General features: G+C 55.5%; 1 protein-coding gene across 2 annotated transcripts in view; it reads right to left on the reverse strand.

Moving 5' to 3' along the window:
* Window positions 1-6,705, reverse strand: part of CD82 (CD82 molecule) — a 54,078-nt gene extending 47,373 nt beyond the window's left edge. The window contains exons 1-2 of one of the 2 annotated variants that reach the window (XM_032283533.1): window positions 6,543-6,632; window positions 5,951-6,008 (exon numbers count right to left, since the gene is read on the reverse strand). The gene's annotated coding sequence lies outside the window, so the exon portion shown is untranslated. Of the gene's footprint in view, window positions 1-5,950; window positions 6,009-6,542 lie in introns of both variants that reach the window. The other variant, XM_032283532.1, reaches the window with a different exon arrangement.
* Window positions 6,706-6,983: the final 278 nt, after the last annotated feature.

Genomic DNA, 6,983 nt, shown 5'->3' on the forward strand with positions numbered 1-6,983 from the left:
CACATTACACGTAGTTGTCCATATGTTAGCCTGATTGAATAGAGCTGTAGGGGAGCAGCTCTGCTATCTAGTGTCTGCAATGCCTTAGGGCAGCAGCTGGGACCTGCCCACCTACAGCCTTCCTTCCTAGGCTGCAGGAGAAGGAGCCTGCCTCCAGGAGTCCTTCCCCTGAATGAAACCCTGCAGCTGCCCACTGTGGCATCACATGTGCCTCACTTACAAAAGCCAACTGCAGCAAATGCAAGATAATACAGTTTTGTGGCCCAAGAAGAGCTATAACTTACCCAAGGTCACATGGCACGTAAAGGATGAGCTGGGAACAGAGCCCCGGTCTCCTGATCTCCACACTCAAGCTCTTCAAAGACTTACATTCTGCTTCCTATCAAGAGCCCTACCAAAATCACCGGGTACAGCAGCTCAGTCATCCCACCACTTTGGGAGGCCAAAGCCAGAGGATCACTTGAGGCCAGGAGTTCGAGACCAACCTGACCAACATGGCGAAATCCCATCTCTGCTAAAAATACAAAAATTAGCCAGGCTTGATGGTGCATGCCTGTAATTCCAGCTGCTCAGGAGGCTGAGACATGAGAACCACTTGAACCCGGGAGGTGGAGGTTGCAGTAAGCTGAGATCACACCACTGCACTCCAACCTCAGCAATGCAGTGAGACCCTATCTCAAAAAAATAAATAAAAATAAAAATAAACACTACCAAAAACAGCAGGAAGATACGTAACACTTACTATGTGCCAGGCACTGTCTTAAATGATTCACATGTATTAGCTCATATGTCATTCTCAAACAACCCTATGAGATAAGCACTATGATTGTCTCCATTTTATAGATGCTGAAACTGGTGCACAGAGAGGTAAGACACAAGGTTGCACCCAGCTGGTAAGTAGCAGAGGAAGGAATCATCCTTAGGTAGTTTGATTCCAGAGCCTGTGATCTTGCCTAGGCTTCTTTCCCTACTCCTCTGGGCCCCAGTCCAGCTGGGACTCAGGAAGGTTCCTGGGACACTTTCTGCCTAAGAGGAAGAAAACCAGCCTAGAAGTCATCTCTCTGGCCAAGGTCACTCTGCAGCTCCACGGCAGAGCCAGCATTTGAACCTGGGCTTCCTAATGCCCAGCCCCCAGGGCTTTGTCCATTTCTCCACATTGACCCTGAGAGCCAAGGCCCAGAACTCTGAACAACTCCCATGCCAGATCACTCTTCACACAGCAGGGAATGTCAAGGGGGAGGCAGAGAAGGGGCAAAAGCCTCCACTGCAGGGCAGGAGGTCAGAGGGGAGAGTGGGGCTTCCCAGGGCTGCCCACCTGGGGGTCTGCATGGATGATGTCCAGGATGGGCTTCCTGGAGGCCACCATCCCATTTCTCCAGGACCCAGCTTGAGTCCCCACAGGATGGCAGCACCTTCCACAAACAACTGCTGACTCCAAGTTGCTCTTTCTGGCTGAGTCAGAGTTCACTGAAGGCCAGAGTGGCCCCTCACTGGGTTAGGCTGAAGGAAGTCATGCTGTTCCCATCTTAGGAGGGTAAAAGCCAGGCGTCAGAAGAGAAGCAGACGCTCTACTGAAAGCAGTCCCAGGACAGAGTTCATTCCTATCTCCCTGGATCCAGGTTCCAGGAGTGGGGCCGATGGGCCTGAAGGGCCAGGCAGTGGTGACCAGACCCTGCTTCCTAGTTCTGCCTTTGCCAAGGGGTCACCTGGTATCTGGCACCAAGCTGGGTCCTACTGATACCCCCGGCCCCACCCAGGAGAACCACTTACCTATTCATTCGGCCATTGATCCCCAAATGCCTGTTGTGTGCCAGGAATCAGAGATACAGACACAGAGGGGACAGGGCAGCACCTGCCCAGGAGGGCTTGTGGAAACACATCCTATGCCACCAAGCGGCAGGATCCGAGGGGAGGGTTCTCAGCATAGACTAGCACAGAGGAGAGGGTGAAAGGCAAGGAGAGGCTTGGGAAAGGCAGCCATTGATGTTCAGACCTACAGCCCCTCAGGAAGCTGAGTATAACAGTGAAGAGACCCAGCCACCCCCAGGAAGAGCCAGAGAGCCATGCACAGCCAGACATGACTGGCTTCTGGGGACGCACACATATTGGAGAGGCACAGAGGCCCTGTGCAGAAGGCAGGTGCTCTGGGAATGTCCCTGGGGGCATGAGAAGGAGCCTGGCATCAGCCTTGAAAGACCAGCCAGATGCAGCAAACAACTATGGTTCTCCTTTACTGAGCATTTACTATGCGCTAGGCATAACAGTACTAAGTGTTTCATCTATACTTTTGTGTTTCCTCCTCATGACCTATGAAGCCATGACCATTATTATCCCCATTTACAGATTCAAAAACTGAGGCTCAGAAAGGGTCACATAGCTAGAAATTGGCAGGGCTGAGATCCAGTGCTTTACTGCCATGCTGTACCATCATCTCCCTAATCTGTGAACAGGCAGGCGGTAGGTAAAGGTGCTTCAGGTGGCGGAAACAAGGTAAAAAGAACAGGGAGTTGGGATCAAGTGCTCCTGTCTGAGGGGGCGCTGCCCAGTGTCTCTGTGTTGGGTTGTATTTGCGTGTGTGCACGCCTGAGTAGGAGTGAGTGTTCACAGACATTCCCTACTTTGCAAAAAATAGATCCCAGGTCCCAGAACTCCCTGAGAGCCAAGGAAAGAATGGGCCATCGGCAAGTCAGGGAAGGAACCCCAGAGATGAGAAGGAACTTAACTAAGGTCACACAGCACACAGCAGAGCCAGAGCCAGAGCCAACTCTGAGGAGCAGCACACAGGCCTCTTTCCCCCACCAGCTGCCTCTCCATGTCAGCATGGTGAATCAGCTGCCGACAGGAAAACCACAGCGGAGGGGGAAGCCCGGGGGTGAGTCAGGAACGAGCCAGCCTCTGAGAGACACCAGCTGTGCCTGCTGCAGAGGCCCGGGTCTGTGGTTGTCTGTCTCCTCTCAGGGTGGCGTCAGGGGCGAGGGGAGCAACACGCCCCATACCGCTCCGTCCCTGTTTACCTCTGGGCTTCCCCTCCCAGCTCCTGAGACCCCGGCTTAGTGGAGGGGAAGCAGGTGGGCAGGGCAGTTCCTGCTGAGATTAAACGGGTCCTGTCCCATGGAGGGGCCCAGGCCAAACAGCCCAGGCTCTTCCCTCCCTTCCCACCTCTCACAGAGCCAGCTCCTGGTCGTTTGATGTTCTTGATTAAGTCATAACCGCCCCCTGTGAGCTTCCTGTGGGGCGGAGGAAGTGGGTATAACGGTTTGGAGCAGGGGGCCAAGACCAAGCCAGAACCAGGGGTGCCAGCTGGTCCCAGATGCTCCAAAGCCAAAGGAACACCCAGGACATGGGGCTGCTCAGCCACGGGCCGAGGAGGGACTGTCCGGTCCTTAGGGGAATAGGGTTGAGTCCTCAGGGTGGAAGGGGATGGCCTGTGGGGGCTTCCAGGCTGTGACTCTAAAGCGTGAGGCCTCAAGAAAGAGGGGCTGCCCCCGCAGAGCAGAAACTTCAGAGGAGCCCAGGGGAACCAAAATCCTGCCTCAGTTCCCCCACTGTGGGAAACTTGTGCCCTGACTACTCGCCCGCTGCCAGAGACAGTACATGGCTGACCTCTCACCCCTACCCTCCCTGGGCTGGGATGGGAGAGACTATCAGGAACTTCTTCCAACCACCGCCCACCCCCCCCGACACACACACACACACACACACACACACACACACACACACACACACTCCCAAACCTACCGCTGGCTGGCACAGGCTCCCATTCAGCCCAGATGATGCCTTCCCTTCATGGACAAACCCCTCCATAGCATTCATCATCCCTCTCCCAGAACATGGCCCCCACTTCCCCCACCACTCACCCAATCCAGCCACCTTCCTGAGCCCCTGCTACGTACCAGGGACTAGACAGGGTGGAAAAGATAAAAGTACAAATGTGCTGGAAAAGTCCTCTCCCATCCCTCCGATGGTGCCTTTGCCATCCCCATGGCCAGTGTCTCTTCCTTCACTCCCAGCTGCAGACATCCCCAAAGCCACCCAGAGCCTTCTTCCCTGTCACTGCATCCATGGGTTCATTATCCCTTGACCACTGGAGCCTCCACCCCAGCACATCTGGCACAGACTGATCTTCCTAAGGTGCTGCTCTGCTCCGTCACTCCTCTCCTCAAACACCTTCAGTGGCTCCCGCTTTCTGCAAATCAGATCCAAAGTTCTTACCCTGGCATTCAAGGCCCTCCATAAGCTAATCCCACCTACTATTCCCACTGCGTAACCCAGTACAGTCCCAAACTTCAGCCAGAATGAGCAAGCTAGCAGTTTCTCGAGACTTCTCAGAACAAGTTGACCTCGCTGCCTCTGCCTAGGCATTTTCCTCTCTCCAAGACACCATCTTCATTCTGACTGCCGAGGTCTTCCCAGTCCATAAGGCCTAGAAGATCCCTCTAATCTGTTCTTCATTTATCTTGCATCAGAGTCACTGGTATTCTTGTCTAAGTCCCTTCCCGGATGCTAAGCAACCTGAAGGTGCAGGCCTTATGTGGTCCCTTGTCATTCATCAAGTGGGAAGTAGGTGGTGGGTGGGGGAGGGCTTTCCGTTAAGGCTCACTAGGCAGGCTGTGTTAAAATGAACATCTGCCCACCACAGGCACCACCTACCAGACCGTCTCCCTCCCCCACTACGCCAAACTCCAATTTACACCACTTCAGTGCTTGGAGAGACTGTGGTCCCACATTGATCCAAGCCAAACCAGGACCAGGAGCCCAGGCAGAAAGTCCTATTCAAATCTCACCCACTCCAGGAAGCCTCCTTACCCCCACCCCCTGCCCTGGCTTCTCAAGTGTCTCACTCTTCTGAACGCCTCCCCCTGCCCTACATACACACACAGTCTCCTGCCACAGCGCAGCCGCCAATTCGTCTCTGTCCCACAGTACTTTCCAGCTTGTTCCATACTGTACAGCTCATCTCCCAGAAGATGCAGGGAGCCAACATAATGCAGCACCTTCAGTGTCCTTCAGTGCCCGACCCTGATTAGATACCGGGTGCTCACACTGCCCCTCGCCTCCATCCCAAGCCACGTGTGCAATGGTATAGCTGGATTCCAGCCACCAGGGCTGCACAGACCCATGAACTCTCATCTGGCCATAAGCCCTGGATGTGAGTGATCCTCTCTACAGGGACATGGTAAGTATAGGGGAGCCTTCATTGTCAGCAACTCAGGTCTGGCTAATTCACCTCTGTACCCTCTAGCTCTCTTTAGCATATAGTAGGTGCTCAGCAAACATTTTTAGACTTATTTAACTCAACACTCTCCAACCTCAAGCAACATTACAGAAAACTCAGCCACTCTTTGTTCCAGGTGACACACTCCCCATCCCTCAAATGGAGTGATGTTGGTGGCAGGTGGCAATTTCTGGCTCTCACGCAGTCAGAAGGGGCTGCAGCCAACCCCATCTCTCCAACAAAAAAAAAAAAAAAAAAAAAAAAAAGCCTCATTTCCCACAGGAAGCAAGCCCATCACCTGCCCATCCGAATGGAAGCAGCTGTCATGGAGGGAGGTCTCACTGGTTTCCTGGAGCCCTGCTAAGGAGCTTATACACGTTATTCTATCTCATGCTTGCTGCTGCCATTGGATATTGTCATTTTCCCCATTTTACAGGTGAGGAAACTGAAGTTTGGAGGAGAAATGGAATCCAAATCAGTTTCATCCCAAAGCCCAAGCCCTTGACCACAAAACCAGGCTGTCCTGCTACTGGGGGACCAGCACAGAGCAGCCACCACCACCACCAGGAACAGAAACCGTCAGCCAAGAAATTAACCCTGAGTATGCTGCAAGAGCCCCTGGGGCCCTGGGCTTGACCCCCGGCCTAAGGATCGGTGGGGTTTTCCCTTCTCTTCCCCACTCACCAGAGTAAGAACTGTTCCCCGATTTCCAACCCCCTGCTCAGGCCAGCTCACCTGGAAAAGCCCCACTGAGTTTCCAACTTGAAGTCTTAGGCGGTCCGGCTTAGTTGAACTGTCAGAATTGGTGGGAAGCAGGTGAGGAGGGAAATGGAACCTCCCTGCTTTGGGCTCGGCTTCCCCAGGGTTCGTGGGTTCGAGCCTCAACCGAGGAACCCGTGTACTCTTTAAAGCAATTCGCTTTGCTCAGTCCCATTTTGCAGGGAGAGAAACTGCAGAGGGCAGCGCGATGGGAACACCTGTGGTGACCTGCAGCCAGCTCTCACCTGCCAGCCCTCACCTTCCGAGGTTTTAAGTAAGAAAGTGCAACCGGAGCGTGGAATTCACCTGGTTCACTTCCTCCTACTGAAGCCCAGGAGGTCCAGAGCCGGGTGAGGGGACGGACCCGGGGTCACGCAGCTGGTGCACGACAGAGTGGGAGAACTGGGGGTTCAGGACTGGGGGCTAAAGCGCCTTTTCACCCACCAGCTGCCCCGACCTGTCGCTGTTTCAAGGAAAGCCGTCCGAGCCGGGCTGCAGAAGCAGGGGCGAAAATAACTTCGCTTCTGATTGTCGGGCAGACTCCCCCGGCCCGGTGCCTCTTGCTCACCTGCTGGTTCTGCTTTCTGCTCCGCGCTGCAGGCCCAGCGTCGCCCGCTCGTGCCCCAGTCGGCGTCGGACTGCGCAGCCCCGGGCTCGGTCACTCCTCGGCCCCCTACCGTCGGCAGTAGGGGAAAGCCGTAGACTCCGCAGGCCCCGCCCCCTGAGGACACGCCCCCTTAGCGCCCCTCTGCCGGCCCCGCCCCCGAGCCCTGTGGTGAGACGGTGCGCTCTTACCGGCCAGGTCCCGCCCACTACGGCCCTGCCCCGGCCAGCCCCGCCCCCGGGCCCAGCTGGCGCTGAGGCCCCGCCCCCCTCCCCGCCCTGCTGCGGCCTCTATCCCGGCAGCCGCGTCCCCAGGTCACACTGGGGATGAGGCCCGCCCCGCCCCATCCCTGTCCATTCACGGCGCTTCCTAACGGTCCCGCCCGGCTCACAACTGCCTCGTTTT

Source organism: Sapajus apella, unplaced genomic scaffold (assembly GCF_009761245.1).
Source record: "Sapajus apella isolate SASKATOON/1434 unplaced genomic scaffold, GSC_monkey_1.0 scaffold14, whole genome shotgun sequence".
In the NCBI taxonomy this organism is placed as follows: domain Eukaryota; kingdom Metazoa; phylum Chordata; class Mammalia; order Primates; family Cebidae; genus Sapajus; species Sapajus apella.